This window comes from Nyctereutes procyonoides, unplaced genomic scaffold, assembly GCF_905146905.1.
Source record: "Nyctereutes procyonoides isolate TBG_1078 unplaced genomic scaffold, NYPRO_anot_genome, whole genome shotgun sequence".
NCBI classification, from domain to species: Eukaryota; Metazoa; Chordata; class Mammalia; order Carnivora; family Canidae; genus Nyctereutes; species Nyctereutes procyonoides.
In genome coordinates, this window is record NW_026575043.1 from 27,329,763 (window position 1) to 27,351,275 (window position 21,513).

The following is a 21,513-nucleotide window of genomic DNA, read 5'->3' on the forward strand; positions in this document are numbered from 1 at the left end:
CACTCTCGGCCTCCGCCATGAGTGCTGCTGAGCGCCACTTACATCCCTAAGCTCCCCGCAGCCCAGCCCCACAGCCCCAGCCCCACAGTCCAACAGCCCCAACTGTGTAGCCCCACAGCCCAACCCTGCAGCTCCAACCCCACGACCCCACAGCCCCAATTGTGCAGCCCACAGCCCCAACCCCCCAAACCCATAGCCCTAAATCCCACAGCCACAACCCTATGACCCAATGACCTGACGACCCCATGGTCCCACAGCCCCACGACCCCACAACCTCACAACCCTGCAGTCCCACAGCCCCAACCCCACAACCCCACAGCCTCACAGCCCCATGATCCCACGGCCCCACAGCCCCACAACCCACGACCCCACGGCCCCACAGCCTGCCAAGAGAGGTCCTGTGCAGCTACCCGGAGAAGCACAGAGGGGGAAGAGGGTTGGCCCCCTGGGCAGCCCACCAGGGGGGGCTTCAGCTGAACCTCAGTCCAGCTCCCTAGAGTGGGCACCGCGGGCTGAGGCCACTCTCGAGGGGCTGTTGGGGAAGCCACCTGAGTCATCCTCTCATCTCGGGGTGACACCGTGGACCGGCACCAGGACCCCTCCGGCCCCCAACCCCGAGCGCCCGCCCCACACCGCGCACCCACCGGGCGGCAGCTCACCCGCACCTCGCCCCACTGCCTGGGCAGCCGCGCCCTGACCCAGGCCGTCCTCTCCTGGACGCTCCGCTCCCGCCTGTGTCTCCAGGCCGCACGCACAGCGCACAGAGGGCACCCCATGGGCCGAGCCTTGAGTGACCCAACGGAGGGATGAATGAATGAATGCAGGGCCCACCTGCCTGGTGACGTCGTGCCGAGAAGTCCAGGGCACAAGGACGAGGGCCTCCCTCTGCCTCCACCCCGCCCCGGCCTCACGTTCTCTCTCTTTCTCTCTAATAAATAAATAAAATCCTTAGAAAACAACAGCAAGGCCCAGCGTCTGCATACAGTGAGCACCATCATCAGTGACGAAGGTGCACTGTCCTCGCATCAGGAAAGATCACTTAGTAGTCCTGGGACCTCGGAGCCACAAGGGGGCCCAGGGGGCGGCTCCGTAGGGGCTCCAAGGGGGACAGGCTTGCATTTCCCACCCCGGGCTGCTGAGTTTGCTGCCACCACCGTGAGGACACGCGAGCCACGCTTCACGGGCTGCAAACACAGGCCGCGCTGATGCCAGGGCCCACGGAGAAGACGTGGGAGGAAAAAGGCCACAGGCCCGACCGCACTCGGGGCCCAGCCGCCGGTGAGGGAAACGTGTGAGGTGTGACCGTGGCCCCACGCTTCCCGCCCCGCGGCTGACAACCGATTCCAGCAGGCTCCGCGGGCCCGGCACCCAGGGGACCCTTGCACCCCGACATCGGGGCTCCCGGGTGCAAAGCGGCCCCTCAGAGACCGAGTGCTCTTAGCACCTGCCTTCCCACGACCCGGGCGTGGGGAGTCATGCGCCGTGCGCCCCCTCGGAAGCTGTGAAATAGGGGCTTTCAAAACACAGAGCTCATGCTTGACCGCACAACTGCTGTCATTTCCTGCCTTGGACTTTCACAAGCGGCACTTCCTGGGTGTAGCTGCGTGACGAAAGGCCCAGCGACTGGCTCAACACAGGCCCGGGAGTCCGCAAGGTGCTTCGGCGCTCCAAGCCCATTTCTTCTTTTTTTTTTTTTTTAAGATTTTATTTATTTATTTATTCATGAGAGACACAGAGAGAGAGAGAGAGAGAGGCAGGGACCCAGGCAGAGGAAGAAGCAGGCTCCCTGCGGGGACCCGGGTGCAGAACTCAATCCCGGGACCCCGGGGTCACGCCCTGGGCCAAAGGCAGGCGCTAAACCGCTGAGCCCCTCAGGGGTCCCCTCGGAGTCCATTTTTGAAAAAATATCTGCCAAACTGCATCTGGAGCGGGTTTAAGGATCCAGGGTGGGGGCCCCCAGGGGGCTCCTCGTCGGGGCGTGACCCCGGAGTCCTGGGATCAGGTCTCGCATCGGGCTCTCTGCTCAGGGGGCCACCTGCCTCTCCCTCTGCCTGGCTCTCTTCGTCTCTCCTGAATAAGTAAATTTTTTAAGTCTTTTTTTTTGTTTTTAAAGAGCACAGGGGTCGCCTTCCACTTACCCGAATTTCCGCTCGAATGTCCGCCCCACATCCCAGCCCAGGCCACCTCCCCCCACGCTGCTGTCGCCCGGCCTCAGGGATCCCTGTCCCATTTCCTGTGCCTGCTCCTCCCTGGGGATGCCCGGCCACCCCCCCTGCCCCCCGTCCCCTCATGGCCTGGAAAACAGTTCAGGCCTCCTCTAATCTAAACACCAAGTTAGAGGAAAACAAACCAGCAAGAGAAGCGTCAGCCCCTCTCCGTTACCGACGTCCAAGTGTCGCCTTGTGCCCCCGGCCACGGCTTGGGCCGCTGACGTGAGGAGCGGCTCGGCTGCCCAGGCCCGCGGGTGGGGATGTGGTTCCGAGGCACGATGTGGGCCTGGGCAGCGGCCCCTCCGATGACTGGCACCTTCAGCCACATTTAAAACACTGTGGCCGGGGATCCCTGGTGCCTCAGAAGTTTGGTGCCTGTCTTTGGCCCAGGTCGTGACCCAGGAGTCCCGAGATCGAGTACTGCATCAGGCTCTCTGCAGGGAGCCTGCTTCTCCCTCTGCCTGTGTCTCTGCCTCTCTCTGTGTGTCTCTCATGAATAAATAAATAAAATATTTTTAAAAAATAAAACCCTGCGGCCTGGGGCACCTGGGTGGCTCGGTGGCTACGGGTTCCGCCCTTGACCTGGGCCCGGCCTCGATCTCCAGGTCCTGAGTTCAGGCGTGGAACCCGCTGCAGCACCAGCCATGGCACCGCTGCAGACGACAGCCGCCCGTTGACCTGCTCACCGTGGCATCTGGGAGGCAGACGACCCCGTCGCCCCCCACCGTGTCCGCGGCCTGTTCCCAAGGCTTATCCCCGGGTCCCCATGCCAGCCTACAAGGCACATGCCCCACTTTCCTGACACCCGCCACTGCACTCTCTGTGCTGAGCCTCCTGGCAGGGCTGTTCCGGGGGGGGGGCCGGCGCTCCCAGCCCCGCGCCCGCCTCCCCCTGCCCCTCCTCACGTGCCGGCGGGACCCGGACCCTGACAGGCTCTGCTAGGCCTCCAGCACTGGAGACCTCCCTCCGTCGTTTCGGGTTTTTTTTTTTTTTTTGAAGATTTGGTTTATCTGTTTCAGAGAGCAAGAGAGAGTGAGCAGGGGGGAGGGCGGGGAGAGGGGGAAGCAGACACCCCCTGCGGGGAGCCCGATGCAGCCTCCACCCAGGACCCCAGGATCAGGCCCCAAGCCCAGGCGGACGCTCGCCCACGGAGCCCCTGGGCGCCCAAGTCACATCATTTCAATGGCTTCTGAGCGTGTTTGAGCCCCAACCACAGCCCTGAAGGGCCCCCCCCCTTGCGGGTGGCCTCATCCCTCATTTCACCACGTCCAGAGTCCACATTCCCCTGACAGTAGCCAGCCCCCAGGGATCCCCTGGCACCCCCCGGCCGGCACCCCCCTCTCCCCCGCACTCCCGCCACCCTCGGGCTGAAGCAGCCGGAACAGCCCCAGAGGAGGGCACGACGGTGTGCCCCGGCCCGCGGGCGCTGGAACAGCAGGCTGAAGGAAGGGCGGCTGCTCAATTCTGGGCACGGCCCGGCCCCCCGAACCAGGGCCCACGACCCCAGGGCCCTCAGGATGCACCCGCGCCCCGTCCACCCCCCGCTCCCTGAGCATGCTCCTGCACAGAGGCGGCGGCCGGGCAAAGTCGAGGGTCTGCATCGGGCGACTTCGGGAGCCACCGTCACAGGAGCCCCGAGTTCCAGTCCCCCCATGAGCGGCCGACACTGGGCGTTCGGGTGGGAACTTTGTGGCCGTGATTCTTTTTTTCCCGACTTTTTCTGGTTTTTCTCTGATTTTCCCACAATGTCCAGGCCTCGCCTGTACAACCACAGTAACTACTAACGCGCAGCGCCGTCGGCCGTTCCTGTCGAGTCGGGTGTTCACACTCGGCTTGGGAGACCCGGCAATCCGGATGCGCCACACCCCAGCCACCCTGACCTCCCGGCGCCTTCTGGAGCCCACGGTCTCCTCCGCCAAGAGGGAGCCCTGTGTCCCAGCCCTTCGCCCCATAACCCCTCCCGGTCCCCACGGAAACGTCATTTCTCTTTTAAGGAAGATGCATGGAAACTCCAGACAGGGTTCAGTCCCCCAAGGATGTCAGGGGGACCTCCGTTTGTCGTCATGGAGACCGTAGCGCCATCAACTCATTGTGGGATTCCCTTGAGGGCCTGCCAGTTGGAGGCATCACGGGTCACGAGGGCAGCGACCCTGCTGTGGCTTCTCGGGGCTGAGGCGGCCGCGGGGCTCAGCGGGGCTGGGCACAGACCCCTGCTCCATGAATGCTGTTGAACGGGAAAGTGGGGCCGTGGACGGATCCGTGCTGGTTTGGTCTGGTGGCAGCCGGCGCAGCAGCCTGCAGGGCCCCGCTGGGGAACGCGGGTCAGTCCGAGGGACAGATGGACCATAAATGGCAGCTCTGGGGACAATAAAGAGTAAATAGTGTGTATCGATGGAGGGATGGCGTTCTCACATGCAGGACTCTTTGGCTCACAGTCAGCTCCAGCGACAAAGGACGTGCATACGCAGCCAGTGGCGCAGGTGGGGCCGGGGCTTCAGAGGGACTACCCTGCCCGTCCTATGGGGAAACCACTGCCACGGTGGCCATCGAGCCCCGGACACGCGGCTGGTGTGACCAAGGGACTGACCGTTCCATGTTATTTCCTTCTTTTTAAAAAAAAAAAAAGATTTTATTTATTTATCCATGAGAGACACAGAGAGAGAGGCAGAGACACAGGCAGAGGGAGAAGCAGGCTCCCCGCAGGGAGCCCGACATGGGACTCGATCCCGGGGCCCCGGGGTCACAACCTGAGCCGAAGGCAGACGCTCAACCCCTGAGCCACCCGGGCGTCCCTGTAATTTCATTCCATAGTCAACATTTAAATTAAAAAACTGATTCTTACTTCAGTTCCTAGAAAGAACTTGAGCTTAGGTTAGGAACCTAAGAGGCAAACGTGCTCTCTCAACCGTGAATTTCAGGAAGCCCCAGCACGATTAGGCATCGCTCCGCAAAGACGTAGCCTCCCGTGTGAAGCATGACATCACCAAATTCCAAAGACAGTTGCCCCCCCCCCAAAAAAAGGCAAAATCTCTCATCAATTATTTTTATGCCAACTACATATCGAAAACCCATTTTGGAAACATTAGAGCCAAAAAGAAAAAGAAAGAGAGAAAGAGAGAGAGAGAGAAAGAGAGAAAGAAAGAAAGAAAAAAGAGGAGAAAGAAAAGAAAGAAAGAAGAAAGAGAAAGAGAAAGAAAGAAAGAAAGAAAGAAAGAAAGAAAGAAAGAAAGAAAGAAAGAAAGAAAGAAAGAGAAAGAAAGGTTAAATCAAAGGAAGCCCATTACTTGAACGGACCATCTGGTGCTTCTGGTTTCCATGGGGGGAGACGCGAGAACTGCGCCTGTGGCCTGCGTGGCCTTTCTTTCGGACTGACCTTCTCGAGTCAGCTGATTTGGAGAAAGAAACATGGAAAGGAACGTATTATTTTCAAAGCAGAGCCCACAGGGTCCTCACAGACATCGCCGGGCCGACCCTCGGAAGGAGGGGGTGCTGAGAGGAGGACCTTCCTTGTCTACTGAAAAAAATCATCACATTAAAGCCTGAAATGGGGACGCCCGGGGGGCTCAGTGGTGGAGACTCTACCCTTGGCTCAGGGTGTGACCCCGGGGTCCCGGGATCAAGTCCCGCGTCAGGCTCCCTGCCTGGAGCCTGCTTCTCCCTCTGCCTGTGTCCCTGCCTCTCTCCCTCTCTGTCTCTCATGAATAAATAAATAAATAAAATCTGTAAGAATAATAAAAATAAAAATGAAATAAAGCGTGAACTGGGGGACACCGAGGAACACCCCGGGTTGCGGGAGGGAGCACAGGCCCTGGGCACACACAGGCTGTAGGCCCCTCGAAGGGCGTTTCCAGCCGGGCGTCGGGGCGGGCAGTAGCTGGAGCCGAGGCCTCTGTGGGGCCGCCGTGCAGAGCAGAGTGACCGCGAACCTCTCCACTCCCGGGACAAGCTTTCCTCCGGGCACCTGCAGTCTCCCACGGACGCCAACTAAACCTTCATGAGGGCCCGCAAGGTCAAACGGTCGCTCCTGTCGGGCTGCAGGCCTGCAAGGTCAAACGGTCGCTCCTACATGGCCGCAGGCGCCCCGGGCCCCGGAGCCCGGACGATGCGGAGGCCAGACGTTCGGTGTCGTCGCAGGGCTGCTAACCCAGGTCACTTGTCCAGGGGCTGGGCGGTCACCCACAGAATGAGTCCTGCTGCTGGAGCCGCGCTCCGGGCAGTGACCTCCTCCGTAAGCCACCCCAAATCAACGGCGACAACAGCCCCCACGTTACCAAGGGCGTCTTCGACGGCGAGCAGACGAATCAACGACAGACGTCAGGCAGGTAACTTGTGCTTCTCCGCGGGGCTGGCCTGGAGCTTTGCTGCTCAAGACCGCGGCCTGCGGGTCGTCGGGGACCCCGGGGCCCCACTCCAGAAGTCGTCAATCAGAACAGGCATTTGCACAGGTGCCCCCATGATGCGGGAGGGTATGGAAGCCTGGGAAGTGGCCCCCGCGGGATGAGGGATGTCTGTCCCCCCCTCCCCCCCGTCCATCTCCTGCACACAGCCCTAAAGCTTCCGCAGGCTTCCTCCACTGCCAGGCTCTCAGTTTCCCTCCTGGGGACACCGGCGGGCTCGGGGGAGAAGCCTCCAGGTGCCTGAACATGTCGGGCGTTGACAGCCTCTGCCCCGTGACCATCCCCCAGCCCCCAAGCGGAGCCCGGGGGTGCAGGCAGCTACCGCGGGGAGCACGGAGAGCCGCGCGTCTGGGGAGGAAGCCCAGCCCCTGCTCTCCACACACGCCTGGTGTGCGTGTCACACGCGGTCGGAGTAAAGCTCGCCTTTCCCACGGGGAGACGCCCGCTTTCATGTCTCATGAAATGTGGCCTCACCGTCTGCTTTCCCACTCCCGAGGAAAGCAGAGGAGGTACCTCCCACCTCCCAGGACACGGGATGGCCGGAGCGGACGGGAACGTCAGTGCAGCCACCGCCAGGCCTGTCCCCGTGGCGGGAAGAGCTGCGCGCGGCGGGCACACAGGGCGGAGGGCCAGGGCCTCTGCTCCAGCCCTTGTCACCAGGCCGCACCTTTTGGGCCCATTCTCCTGGATCCTCCTATTTCTAAGAGAGAAACCGGAAATCTGGATTTTTTTTATGTGAAATTCCCATTTTTTTAATGTTGGTGATTAATTCGACTTCTTTAAACGTCGTGCGGGCCAAACAAAACACATGTACAAGCCAAAATCTACACCCTCTGGACTGTGGTCTCCATGTCCCTTAGAGCAAAGTCCCCAAAGAGAGCATGTTCCTGGCTTGGCTCGGGGTGGAGGCCTCCGCGGTCTTGTCGAGGGCTCAGAGCGGCAGCCGCGGGAAGACGCACAGCGCAGGGCCACCCTCGGGGCCGGGGCTGGGCGGCAGGGGGTGTTCCCAGAGAAAGGGCCTGAGCTGGGCGGCCGCCCCAGTACGTGTGTCACGTTGACAGAAAAATAGGAGATTCTAGGCGACAGGAAACCATACAGATTTATTGGGGCATAAGCTCATTCTTTTCAGTTCTCGATCCTGTGGGCGTTGACACAGATACACAGTCGCGTTTAATCACTGCCACAGCCAACACTGAGCAAGTCCGGCACACACACACCCCCTCCCCGATTTCCCCACATGTCCCCTTAAGGGCGGCCCCGGCCCCGGGGTTCCCGACAACCGCCCACCTGCTCTCTGCGCCTCCAGGTGTGCCATTCTCAGGGTGTCCCGCAAGTGGCGTCCTCCCGTTGACAGCCTGTGAGTCTGGCTTCTTTCACGGGGCACAAAGCGCCTGCGCCTTGATCAGGTTCCTGCACACGGGTCAGCAGCTCGGTCCTCCTGCCGCTGAGCTCACTGCTGCACGGGCACACCGCAGGGCCTTCCCCGCTTGCCAACCAAAGGACGCGCGGTGATTGTGAGCAGAGCCCCTGCAAACAGTCACAGAGAGGCTGTGGTAGGAAAATAGTCTTAATTCGCCTTGGGTAAACTACCCAGGAGTGGGATTTTTTTTTTAGGTTTTATGGTAAGCGTATGCTTCACTTAACGAGAGATCGCAAAACTGTCGTCCAAAGTGGCTGGATAACCTGGAGGGTATGATGCTGAGTGAAATAGGTCAATCGGAGAAGGACAGACATTATATGGTCTCATTCATTTGGGGAATATAAAAAATAGTGAAAGGGAATAGAGGGGAAAGGAGAAAAAAATGTGTGGGAAATATCAGAAAGGGAGACAGAACATGAAGACTCCTAACTCTGGAAAACGAACTAGGGGTGGTGGAAGGGGAGGTGGGCGGGGGGTGGGGGTGACTGGCTGACGGGCACTGAGGGGGGCACTTGACGGGATGAGCACTGGGTGTTATTCTGTATGTTGGCAAATTGAACACGAATAAAAAATAAATTTATTAAAATAAAATAAAATAAAAAATAAAAAAAAAAACAAAGTGGTTGAACCATTTGACGTCCCCAAGAGCTACACATGAGAGGCGTCGCTGCTCCATATCCTCCCCGGCGCTTGCCCTCGTCAGCGCTTTGGTTTTGCTTTAGCCGCCCTGAGAGCATGCGGAGTCCACACACCCGTTTGGGGTTTTTTTTGATGAATCGTGCCACGTGCAGCTCGTCCGCTAAACCTGTGGCCTCGGCCCAACCAACTAAATACTATTTCTGATGCAACGTCCCATCCTTGCGTGGCCCATCCATCTCCCGCACATTCACATGTGTAATAAGGTAAGTGATTTTTAATTCCACCGGATTCAAATCCCCCCCATCCCAACGTGACTTACAGCTGTTATGCTCCTGAGCTTTGAGGGATCGTGGACAAACACCGAGAAAGAAAGAAAAAAAAGGCACTTTGAATCGCTCTTTCACCAGTTAAAAATCACACCGAAACTCAACGTAAACATAAAAGAAGTGGTCAGATGCGGGTCACGTATTAACGGTGTCTGGTGAGCCTGGAGACGAGGCGCAGCTACAGAAAACGCCTCTGCTCATCACTGTCCGCGGCCCTCCGGCCCCGCATGAGGCGGCCGGACTCACAAGCGATCTTTTGAGAAGACGCCGAGAAGGCGAGCGGCACACATTTCCTGTTAATAAATTTAAAGGGTTGCTGAAGCATTCCAGAGATTTTCGCTCCACGTTCCTCCGGCCGACGCATCTGCAATCTGCCGATCCTTCCAAACTGGTGTTTTCATGTCTTATCCTCACAAATGTCTCTGCAAATGCCTTCCTCTCCGCCACCCCATCAGGCAAACGCGGCCTCTTCCGCCTTCTAGAACCCCAGAAATCTCACTAACGCCGCTCAACGCCTGCGAGATGCAGCTAACTGGAGCCAAAACACGTTTTCAGGTAAGCTGGTTGGGCTCACCCTTGGCTACCAGACAATTCCGTTCGCGAAACAGCCCAGCGGTCCCACTCTCAAGGGACGGAGGTGCCCAGCATAGTGAAGAGGCTCAGGGCCGAACGAAGTTAGATAAAAACAAAATCAGGACTGTAAAAGTGACAGCTGCCAGGCTGTGTCACCAGCCCCGGTCCTCACACTCCTGGGAGCCACATGCCTTCGGCCGTGTGTTTCTTCCCACTGACGTTGGTGTGGCCCAGCAATTTGCTGGGGCCCAGAGGACGACTCAGGAGCAGCGGTGGGTGAGCTCCGCGTCTCGGCCTTCAGACGTCCCACGGGTTCTGCTCATCAGACTGTTCCTCTGCCGTCCCCGTGAAACGAACCTGTCTCGGGCTGCCCAGTGACCCAGGAAGATGAAGACAGAGACGGGGCCTGCACACCTACCCTGTCACGTGCAGCCTGGGGCAGCTGAACCCCAAGCAAGCCCATGCGTGACCCGTAACGGATGCCTGGCCCGGGTTGTCAGGTAGCAAAAGCCAACTGATGGAAGCACATTCCTGCATCGGCAGCTCTACCTGGAGAGAAACAACGCCAGCTGCTTGGTGTGCGTTACCCTGCCCGCTTGCCATGCAGGCTGATTCGTAACAGGAGAAACGTAGGGGAGGGGCCCTGACAGGCCCACGCCGCCCCGGGGAAGGCTGTGCAGATGCTTCGTCGTCACTGCCAAAGGGACAAGGGCAGGAGCTGAAGTCACCTAGTCCCAAAGACCCTCCCGCACCTTTTCTCCTGTTCCTACATCACTGGTTCTCACCTGGGGGTGATTCTGCTCCGCAGGGAACATTCGACAATATTGGAAAACATGCGAGGTCGTCACACCTGCGGGGGAGGGAGGCGTTACTGGCCCTCGGTGAGGAGCTGACAGGGCTGCTGCCCAAGCCCACCGTGCACAGCTCAGCCCCAACGGCAGGGACCATCCGGCCCAAACGGCCATGATGCTGATGTTGAGAAACGGTTCTAAGCTTTACATTGAAGACCACGTAAGTTTGGGTCTGAGGAACCGTGTGGTCAAAAGGTATCCAAAATTATGGAATTTATCCCTTTTACAAATCCAAGCCGACTTTCTGTATCCAACAGGCAACATACATGAATATCTACTTTCGTCCAAGTATAAATGACTCTTTTTCCATAAATGTCCTGAGTAAATAATACCTGATTGAAGAAAACCTTCCTTTGAACATTTCTGTAGATCTAGAAATAATTACTCATACCTCAGTTTAGCTGTCAGGAAAATCTCACTTCATTCCAAGTATTTCGGGATAAACAAATAAATAGGCAAAGGCATCCACGTCTGGTGGGGTCCCCCTGCCCCAATCCCCCTGAAGGGCTTTAAAATGTGACAGTTACAATGGTCGGAGCTATGAGGCCATTTGGGGTGCAACTGCTGTATTATAACAATATCCTTTAGTGTTTCAGTAACTAAACCCTCTTAATGACATCCTAGGGAGACCTGCTTGATATTGAATTCTAGCCTCAACGTCATGGGTCCGAGCCAAGAAAAATAACCCGCTCCCCAGAATCACTGAGGATTGATGGGGGGGGGGGGGTCGTCAGGTTAGTGAGTCAACTATGGTTGAATTATGGGTGTGGAATAGTATATATGGGGCTCTTTCTGCTGAAAGGCCGTGTTTTGACCAGGACCTCCAAAATCATGGAGCAGGCAAGACTGGGCGTGGCCAGGAAGAGCTGGAGCGTGAAGGCTTTCAAGGCATCGATGTCTAACTGTAGGCTCTGTGCATTTTTGAAAGCACAAAGGACTTTAAACGTAGAACTCAACTCAAGAGAGGACCCAAGATGGTACCCAAGAGGGGACCCATTGATTGACTTGAAGACCCCAGGCTACTAGAGTAGCCTCGTAGTGTAGAACTGAGGCTGAGGACCATGATAATATTCTTTATCTGAGAGTCTGATTATTGTTGACTTGTGCCAAGCTTAACTACTACTGGCTTGCTCGCCTAACGTTACGAGGGGACAAGAAGATTCACTGGCTGAAGCGGCTGCCTTGACACAGGTGGAAGCAGATGCTCTGTCCATGGATTTAGGCTGAGCCCCCCCCCCCAACACCGTGCGGTTTGGTTGAGGCCACCAGCAGGAGACAAGAGAGACAGGTCGAGAGGGTGGGTATCTGAGGTCCTCATGCTCACTCCGCCCGGGGAAAGCTCCAGTCTCTCCGTCCCACATGCTGAAGCCCCTGCCTAACTTCTCACCCTTAAAAAGTAGATTCTGCGACTGAAAAGAGTTTGAAAAGCCGACCTGCCAAACGGCCGTGGTCCCTGGCCCAAGAGGAACATCGCTGGAAAAAATAAGGGGGAAAAAAATGGGGACCGCGACCCCAGGGCCCAGGGTCTTTGGGAGAGAGGCCCTGGACTTTTCTGAGCAAGACAACCCTTTAGAAAAGAGAAGTTGGCCTCTCTGTTGGAAGGCTCCTCCCCGACTTCATTCTCGTGAGGGGGCTCATGTCATTTATTGTCCTAACAGGGCCTCTTCTGAGAGTGAAGTGGGGTTCTACAAAAACGTATTGGTGCATACAGAAGCGTGATAAACCCTGACTACGGGTGGGTGAACGGGAATGTGAGGTCACCTGGATTCAAGGAGATTCCGGCCGTGTTGACCATGGTCTTAGAGAGAAAACGGGACCTGTATCTAAGAAAGCCGCTGGGGTGAACTGCTGTCGCTTAGACTAAAGAAGACAGTTAACTTACACGACTGGGTTGACCATCCACCGTCCACACCAAGGGCTTTTGGGTTTTTTTGGTTTGTTTGGTTTTTTGGGCCTTTGTTTTTGTTTTTGTGTTTGGTTCACTAAATGGGAGAAGAGAGAGAAAACCCTTCGTAACGTTTGTTTCATAGTCATCTCGTGACTTTACATGATGGGCCGTGGGGAGTGGGTGACTTTGGGACTGTCCAACTGAAATCACTAAAATGACGGGGAAACGTGGCGCGTGTGCCATGGCTCACGGTTAGTGCCCAGGAGATGTGGGGACAGCATACACCCATCTCCAAAGGCCCCGGACGCTGCCCTGGCGGCAGACCCACACATCCCTGCCTCCCCTGTTTACCACCATTGGCCACTCCCTTGCCCCCGACCCCAAAGCCGTTCAGATTCTGTTTGGGTGATAGTTAACACGTCTAACCACTTCACCGAAAGACCAACAAGGGGAAACCACCAGCACAAGAGAAAGTCAGCTTATTACAAGCTCCGGCCGCCTCACACCTTGTGTTTGTTCACGGAGTTTCCCAGAATGTTCCCTTCTGAGAGCCTAATTTATGACTTTCCTTGAGCTGCCAAGTCATCACCCAGCAGACTTCTCCCCTTACTCCTGCTGGGCTCACCAGCTACAGGCTCCTCGTGGAGCATGAAACAAAAGCGCTCGGACCAGGCGCAAGGGTGACCCACATCGGGCACAAATACCCTACCTGTCACTCACGGCCACACTTGGCAATCGGCAGTAACGTGGGCGGCCAAGTAATGATGGCAGGGAAGCTGGAGGAAGAAATTTATGAGTTTCAATCTAAATGCTTGGCATGCTGTGTCGCTGGAGGGCTGGGCTCCTCCGTCGAAAACGGAGAACTGTCGCACGAGTGTGGGGTAAGAGCTCCAGGGCACCTATGGAGGGTCTCGTAGACCCTCACAGGCCCTCGCCCTCTGGGGGCTCCCGGATCTCTCCTTGAGGGATTCACAAACAGAGGAGGAAGACCAAGCTACAAGCATCAGGACCAAACCCCAACGCAGTTCCTGGGGTCAACAGCACTTACATGGTGACCACCTCCCTGTGGGAGAACCGGGGTCAGTCTTTATTTACTTCCCCCTGGCTTTTTGGATTTTTCTAAATTTTCAACTTTAAACACATAACCCATTTATAATCAGAAAAATACAAATGTGGATAGAAAAAGGGTCGTGGAGGGACACCTGAGTGGCTCCGTGGTTGAGCATCTGCCTTTGGCTCAGAGCGTGATCCCAGGTCCTGGGATCGAGTCCTGCATCTGACTCCCTGTTCAGCAGGGCGTCTGCTTCTCCCTCTCCCTCTTCCACCCCCCCCCCCCCCGCTTGCTCTCCCTCTCTCTTTCTCTCTCTGTGAAATAAATAAATAAAATCTCTAATAAGAAGAAGAAGAAGGAGAAGGAGGAGAAGAAAAGGTCCTCTGTGGCCTTCACATCCTTTGCCAACCCGGCCAGGCCCATCACCTATACTGGAGCCCTAGCGGGGCGCTCAGGCCAAAGGAGATCTTTGTGAATAGAATGGCTCAGCCGGATGAGATCACGCCAGTCCGTGTCCCCGATGGCGCGGAATAAAACATGTGGATGATCCCCCTCCCTTAGAGAACAACCACAGGATCATTTCTCTCACCTCATCTAGCAGAGATTTGAACTAATGTGTTTTTCCTTCTTCGTTTGTACCTAGTTGTCTCTTTTTCTCAGATTTTTCCCTTCTCGGCCACCCCCCCACACACACACACACACGGGCCGTCGACCTCTCTCTCTGTAAAGGGAGTTGTCCACACCGGGCCACACCTGTTGACCCCCCTGGACCCCAGATTCCCACCTGTGAATTCAGGGGTTTGGATTGAGGATCTCCAGTTAGGACACCATATGGCAGGTGCAACCCGCAAGCCACACCATGTCCACTACATCGTTTTACCCTCAAAGACCCTGGACAGGGGACACGATAGGCCTGCTTCCCGGGGGCGGGCGGGCACTGAGGTTCTCTGTAGCAGAGAGGAAACCCAGATGCCCTGGTGAGAAGCCCAGGGCCCCTTCCTCTTTGCCCCCAGCACGTCTAAGGGCCCTTCAAGCTCCCAGACTGCGCTGCTGCTCCTGCCCGGGGCCCCGTCCTCCTCAGGGATGCCCTCTGCATGTTGGCCCCAGCAGCCGCAGCATCCTGCCCCCAGAGGCATTCTGGAGGCTCGCTTGGCACCTGCAGGATGCAGGGATGAAGTGCTCCCTTTTATCTTCACCCCCGTGGGTCTGGAACATCAGAGCCAGCCCCTGAGAGCACGAAATTTAGTCTGGGTTGTCTGCGGGCTGCATCTGGCCAGCCTTTCCGCGGCCTGTGCCTTCCCTACAGCTGGTGGCCAGGAGGAGGCTGCAGGCCCGCCTGCTGGGGGCCTGGGAGAATGTGGGAGCGCAGGGGGTGGGGGGGGGCGGGGAGCCAGAGGATTTTCTGGATTCTGCAGCGGCTTGCCCTCTGGCTTTCATCTGTCTCTTCGTGTGCGGCTGACGTGTTCTCTACATGTGCCCCATGCCATGGCCTCCGTCCTTCCTTCCAGAAGGTCCTTGCCTCCACGACAGAGTCGCTGGCTGAAGAGGGAAAAACTGACGTGATTCAAACCTTGGAAACCAGGTGAGCACGAAGGCTCCTCAGCCACGCAGAGCCTGGGGCCCACCTGTGCGCCCGGGTAGGTAAAACCCACCCCCCTGGCCTGAACCGGTGCTGTGTACCCCTGCTGTCCAGCGGTGATTTGTAACAGCTGCTCCTTTCATGGTCACACGTTTCCCTGCTTGGGCCATAGTTACCTGTGGGCCTACCCAGGACGTGAGCCCCCAGGCTGCCAGGTCACAGCAGCTCTGAGCTACAAGGCCCAGCGAGGCCGGCCACACTGAGCAGCCCCCCCGGGGCCTGGAACCGCCCTCGAACCACCCGGGAGGAATTTAAGCTCCATAGGCATGTCCTTCAGACCCCGTCAAGCCTCCGAGGTCCTCCCCCCGTGTCTGCTGTGTGTCCACGGCTCCCAGCCCTGGAAGACATCCTCGGCGTGCACGGAGCAACGCTGCCAACGAGCCGGCCACCGTGCGGCACAGACTCTGGGCAGAAAGGAAAAAGGGAGTGGGATTTGCGAGCGCCCCCAAGTGTGCCCCCGGCTGCAGGATGTCCTTGCTCCGCTCTCTCCACGTGGCCAGCAACGTGGGGACGCGGGCATCACCCTCACAGGCGGGAAAACTGACGCACCGTACTCAGGGAAATGGCTCAGGATCCCAAGAAGGCGCTTCGGCTGGGCCGGGATTTGAACTTGGCTCCTCCTGAGCCCAGAGCCCAGAACGTTGCTCCTGCTGGGGCCTGGGGCCTCCCATGGATGTCCCCTCATCACCGCCTTGCCTTTCTCCACTGGGGTTCGGGATGGGGAGAAGAAAGTGTGTGGACCGCCCTCCCCTCTTCTGCCCGGAGGCCTGTCCCGCGGGGGGGGGGATTTCTGGAAGAACACGGGGGTTGGGCTGAAGAAACGGTCTCCGTCCACCTCCAACTAATGGGGGAGCATCTGCTCTCCACGCTGACTGGACCCGGTGGGAGGAAAAGGCAGGTGCCGAGGGCAAGGAGGGCCGGCGGGCGGCTCCGGCCCCGGGAGTGTTACCACGGAGCGGGTTTCCTGCCTGACATCCAGCAGGGCGGCCTCCTCTGGAAGGTCCTGGAGCTCTCGCGGCCACAGCAAGCCCCAGGAGGCCGGGGCAGGGCCCGGAGGGGCCTGGGGCGCAGGTGTGAGTGGCCAGCAGCTGGGAGCCGCCCCAGGGCGGGGGGACAGAGGAGCAGAGTCCACAGCTGTGCCACAGGCCCGACAGGATGGAAGACCAACGTCCCCCCGAGGAAACAGGAGGAGGGTCAAGGGAACACCTGAGTGGCTCAGGGCGTGACCCCCGGGTCCCGGGATCGAGTCCCCGCAGGGAGCCTGCTTCTCCCTCCACCTGTGTCTCTGCCTCTCTCTGTGTCTCAGATAAATACACACACACACACACACATCAACAGAGGAGAGTCAACAGGGAGCCCAAACTCACCTTTAGATTCCGATGCGGGTTCGCGCCTGGGCTTCCTGTCCGTGACCCACACGGAGTCTACACATCCCGCCAGGCGCCACCCGCAGCCAGGGGCAGGACCCACTCGGCTCCCAGTGAGAACCGCATCGCCCGCTCTGTACGTCCCATGTCCGGGCCCCATGTTTCCCGGAGTGCGGCCCAAGGCCCAAGGGATACAGCGCCGCGATCCCATTGGCCCCATCCCCCCGTGTCCCTGGGCCCAGTAGGACCCCCACATGTGGGCCCCGCAGCAGGACGCAGCGCAGACGTGGTCCTTGGATGGTTTGCTGAGGATCTACCGTGCGCCTGGCCACCGATGCCAGGATGGGAGGGGTGCTCGGCTCCAGGCAAGGTGGCGCAGCTATGTTTCAGGGGTCCCATAGCAGGGGCGGCAGCACAGAAACCAGCAAAGCTGAGACGGACAAGCGGGTGGAACTAAAACTCGAGTGGTCGGTAGAGAGAGGAAAGGCTGTCCTCAGCCCTCGGACCTTGGCTCCCTGGCGCACTCACCTGGCACCCTGAGGGCTCTGCTCTGAGCCGGCCCGCCCTGGCGCTCCCCCCGTCACGCAGCAGGCCCTCGTGGGGAGGCCCGGCTGCAGCAGGAGGCCCCGGACCCAGCGCCCCACCCAAACGCCCCGATACTCTAGGGGGAAAGAGGAGCACACGAGTAATGGTGAAATGGGATAAGCCCCAAAGAAGAGGTCCAGAGTCCCCAAAGGACGTTCCAAAGGACGGTAAGTCGTGCCTGCTGGCGGAGGCCAAGAGGGACTTCATGGAGATTCGGGATGGAAGTGGAGACCAGCCGCCCAGAGGCCCCGAGACTAGAATTTCAGGGACCAAAAGGCAAGGAGGGAGGAGGGAGCACGGGAGACACGCGGAGGAGAGACACTCAGTGACGTCAGGGGAGGTGGGAAGAGGGCAGAGAGGCTGAGACATAGAGCGGAAGGTGGGCAGAGCACGGCTCGGCCTCTGGCCTCCGAGGGACTAAGGACACCCTCCCTCGCAGGGTGGGAGTGGGGGGCGGGCGCCCAGCAGCGTCAACCGTGACGGGATCTGCAGCGGGGGAACCCGGCCTGGAGACTGGCTGTGAGCAGAGGGTCTTGTCACCCCTGCCCTGGGGACCTGGGCAGCCTGGGCATGGTGTCCCCCAAGCTGTGGGCTGGAGGGATCAAAATGATGGCTCTACAGGGACACCGTCTAGGACCTGGGGGCGTTAAACTACGTATTATATATTATATAATACAACTACATTATTTCATTATAGTGAATGTTATATATTTAATATATATACTTTTATATATTATACACACATATATTATACATATTTGTTATATATATTATAACATTCATTATAATGATATAATACAGTTGTATCATATAATATATAATACGTAATTTAATCCTGTCCCAGGTCCTAGATAGTGGAGGGTATATATAGATTTATATTATGCTAGTATATTATATAACTACATTATACATGTGCACATATGTGTATGTATAGGGTATAAAACCAGTCATAGAATAAAATATATATATTACACATAATGAACTCTTGCCGTCTGGCAAATTTCGTGTTTATTTTTTTGCTCTGCATAGATTCGCATGGGTAAATCTGCAAATGGCAAGTCACCTGTCTCCCCTTCCAAGACAAAGACCATCCCCTTTGTCATCTGTTCTTTTTAATTCCCCTGCTCTTTTCCCCTGACCGTCTTCCTCTCTTGAGGCTACTGCGGGCCTTTAAGGCATTTCTATTTATATTTCATTGCTTCTACATCTCTGACATGGCCAATGACATCAGCGTGTGTGTGTGTGTCTGTGTGTGTCCACACAGATATCCATAAAGATATATGTGTCTATATAAAATATCGCTGTAAAAATATATAACCATAAGGGCACCTGGGTGGCTCGGTCAGTTAAGCATCCAACTCTTGATTTCAGCCCAGGTCATGATCTCGGGGTGGTGACATGGAGCCCCGCATCGGGAAGCCTGCTTCAGACCCTCTCCCTCAGCCTCTCCCCACAGCTCACATGCTCGCTCTCTCTAAATAAATAAATACATAAATAAAAATGAAATATATATGACTGTAGGTTATATACCTACATGAATTACATATGCACATATATATTTTTAATCTATGTATTTTAAACACACTTTGCAGATGTGATTAAGGCTGCAGACCTTGAGGAGGGAAGATTATCCTGGGTCACTCAGGTGGGCCCAACCCAGTCACGTGAAGCCTTAGAAGTGCGGAACCACTTTCTTTTCCCAGCTGAGATCAGAGAGACAGAGAGAGACTGACGACTGAGGGTCATAAGGATGTGATGCTGGCTTTGGAGATGGAGCAGAGAGACACAAGCCAAAGGATGTGGGCAGCCTCTGAACTGGAAGAGACCAGGAAACAATTTCCCCCTGAGAGCCTCCAGAAGGAGCAAGAAGACACACAAGGACGAGGTCGCCTGCCTCACCTACCTCGTCGCCTACTAGTTGTAGGGCCGGTGGCCTGAGAGAGTCACTCCAGCTCCCTGAGTCTCCTTGGCCTCAAACGCAATGAGGGCAATGCCTTGTCATGGAGGGTCGGGAGGCTCAGTCGGGTCCCAGATCCATGGCCTCAGGCTCCTCATGCTCTGGCCAGTCAGTAGGAAGTGTCAGTGTTTCTGCAAAAGTAGCTAATTCAACATTATCATACCATGTCCCCTTTCTGCTCAGAACCTTCCAGAGACTCCTCTTCTTACTCACAGAAAACCTAAAGACTTCCCCTGTTCCCAAGGCCCTCCTGACACCATCTGACCCTGTTTCCTCTCTGACTGCATGTTCTTCTACTCTTCCCCTTGCTGACTGTGCTTCGGTCACCCTGGGGGCCTTGCTGTGGCTGGGGCACACCAGGCAGCTTCCAGCCTCAGGCCGCTTGCACGCACTGTTCTCTCTGCCTGGAATCCTCTTGCTTCACGTCCACGTGGCTTTTACTCCCACATCTCAAATGCTACCATCTTTTTGAACCTTCCCTAATAACCCAACTTAATTGCAGTAACCCCCAACCAAACACACCTCATGCCCTCCTCCAGGCTTCTCCGTAGTAATCCGGTCTTCTGACATAACACTTGTTTTTTTTTTTTTTTTAAGATTTTATTTATTTATTTATTTATTTATTTATTTATTTATTTGAGACACAGAGAGAGAGAGAGAGAAAGGAGCAGAGACACAGGCAGAGGGAGAAGCAGGCTCCATGCAGGGAGCCCGATGTGGGACTTGATCCCGGGACACCAGGATCATGCCCTGGGCTGAAGGCGGCACTAAACCGCTGAGCCACCCGGGCTCCACCATAACATGTGTTTTGTTCGTCTTGCTTACTTGGTTTCCTCCACTGGAATGTAAGCTCTACGAAAGCTTCTCGTGGAGGACATGTAATAGGTAATCGAGAAATATGTTTGAGGAGAGCTCATGATGTGATGAGCACTCAGTGTTATGCTATATGTTGGCAAATAGAATTAAAATGAAAAAAAATAAAGAAGAAAAATGTTTGAATGAATAAATCAGCATGCACACAACTCTATAATCAGAGAAAAAATATCAGCCGTCTCTGTCACTAACGACCCATCCTTTCAGTTACAAAGGGAAAGTGAAGGTACAAGAGCCTCACATTGTCCTGTCAACGCAGAGCAGCAACTAAGGCCTCGACTGATCTTGCTGAGCCCAACCGACCCAGCGAGGGGTGGAAACACGCTCCAAGGTCTCGAGAGACCCAGCCCTCGTCTCCCAGACAGAGAGCCGGCCTTCCGGTTTCCCAGCCCCCCGCCTCCAGGCCCAGGGAGAGCAGGAAGTGTGGGGGCGTGTGAAGAGGGACACAGCAGAAGACAGACTCACGGGTGACGGGCTGGAGGACTTCCTCTGTAGCCGGTCCCAGCACATGGGCTCCGTGTGCCTTCACTGAGAGCAGAAGACTGAGGCCAGAACGCAGGGCCCGGTGCGCATCCATCCAACCCCGGTGGACTTGGGGCCCACGGTGCCCAGCAGAAGACGGACGTGGTCCGTGCCCAAGGGTGTTCACATGTCCCGGCACTGCACCGTTAGGAGGACAAACTCAGTCCACGTTCTGCACCCAGTATCCAGGCCGATGGGGCGGGATCCCCACGAGGGTCCCAGTGTCTTAGACTCGGGAACTGTGTGCTGGGTTTAAAGCAAGCTCGAACCAAGCCAACAGAGACTCTGGCCTTGGCCCTGCCACACTCACGAGACCAGCACCCACTTCCTAGAGGAAGGACCATGTGCACTTGACTTACCGCCGTGTCCCTAGACCCAGCACAGCGTCCCATCCTCTCCACAAATGCTTGTTTCCTAAAATAGCTGACTCCTCGGAGCCTCAGGATCATCACACCCACTTCCTGAAGCTGTGAAGATGACATGAAATCAAGGATCTGGGTCCCTACACAGTGTCCAGTACATGACAAGCACTCGTTTAAGTGAGCTGCCCCTTGGGTGGCCCCGGTGGTGCTATGATGGTGGAGGAGGGGTAGTTAGCGCCCAGGAAACACCGGTCCATCCTTAGGTCCCTAATGCTCTGTTCAATCTGGAATTTTGGTCGAAGCACGGGCTTGAGGAGTTGGGTACCAGAGCAATCCGTCTCTCCCCGCCAAGGCCTGATGGACAAGAGCCGAAGCTCTGCAAAGGAGAAGAATGTTACGTCTGTATCCCAGCCCCCGGGATGCCCGGGCCCAGCTGAAACAGCTCGACTCCGCACCGCCCACGTGGTCCCACGACATGGGGCAGGCTCCCTCCCTGTCTGGGGCCCGGCAGGCAGCCGAGGAGGCCACCTGGGTCTGTTGTACCTGCTGCATGGGTTTATCGGAGCAAAGGTGGGCGAGCAGAACATTTTTCCAGGCTTTCCTGGGTTAGGTGTGCAAAGCCAGGAAAAAAGAAAATGCGAAAGGTCCTTTGCCTAACTGCGGATGTTCACGCGAGCCCCAGCGAAGCTTCCCATGAAGTTCACTTGCCCATTTCCTTAGTAGGTCCACGGGCCGCCCACTGGGGCTTAAATAAAGATCTAAGGCCTGGGACGCTTTGGGGGGCTCAGGGGTCAAGTGTGTGCCTTCGGCTCTGGTTGTGACCCCGGGGTCCCGGAATCGAGTCCTGCATTTG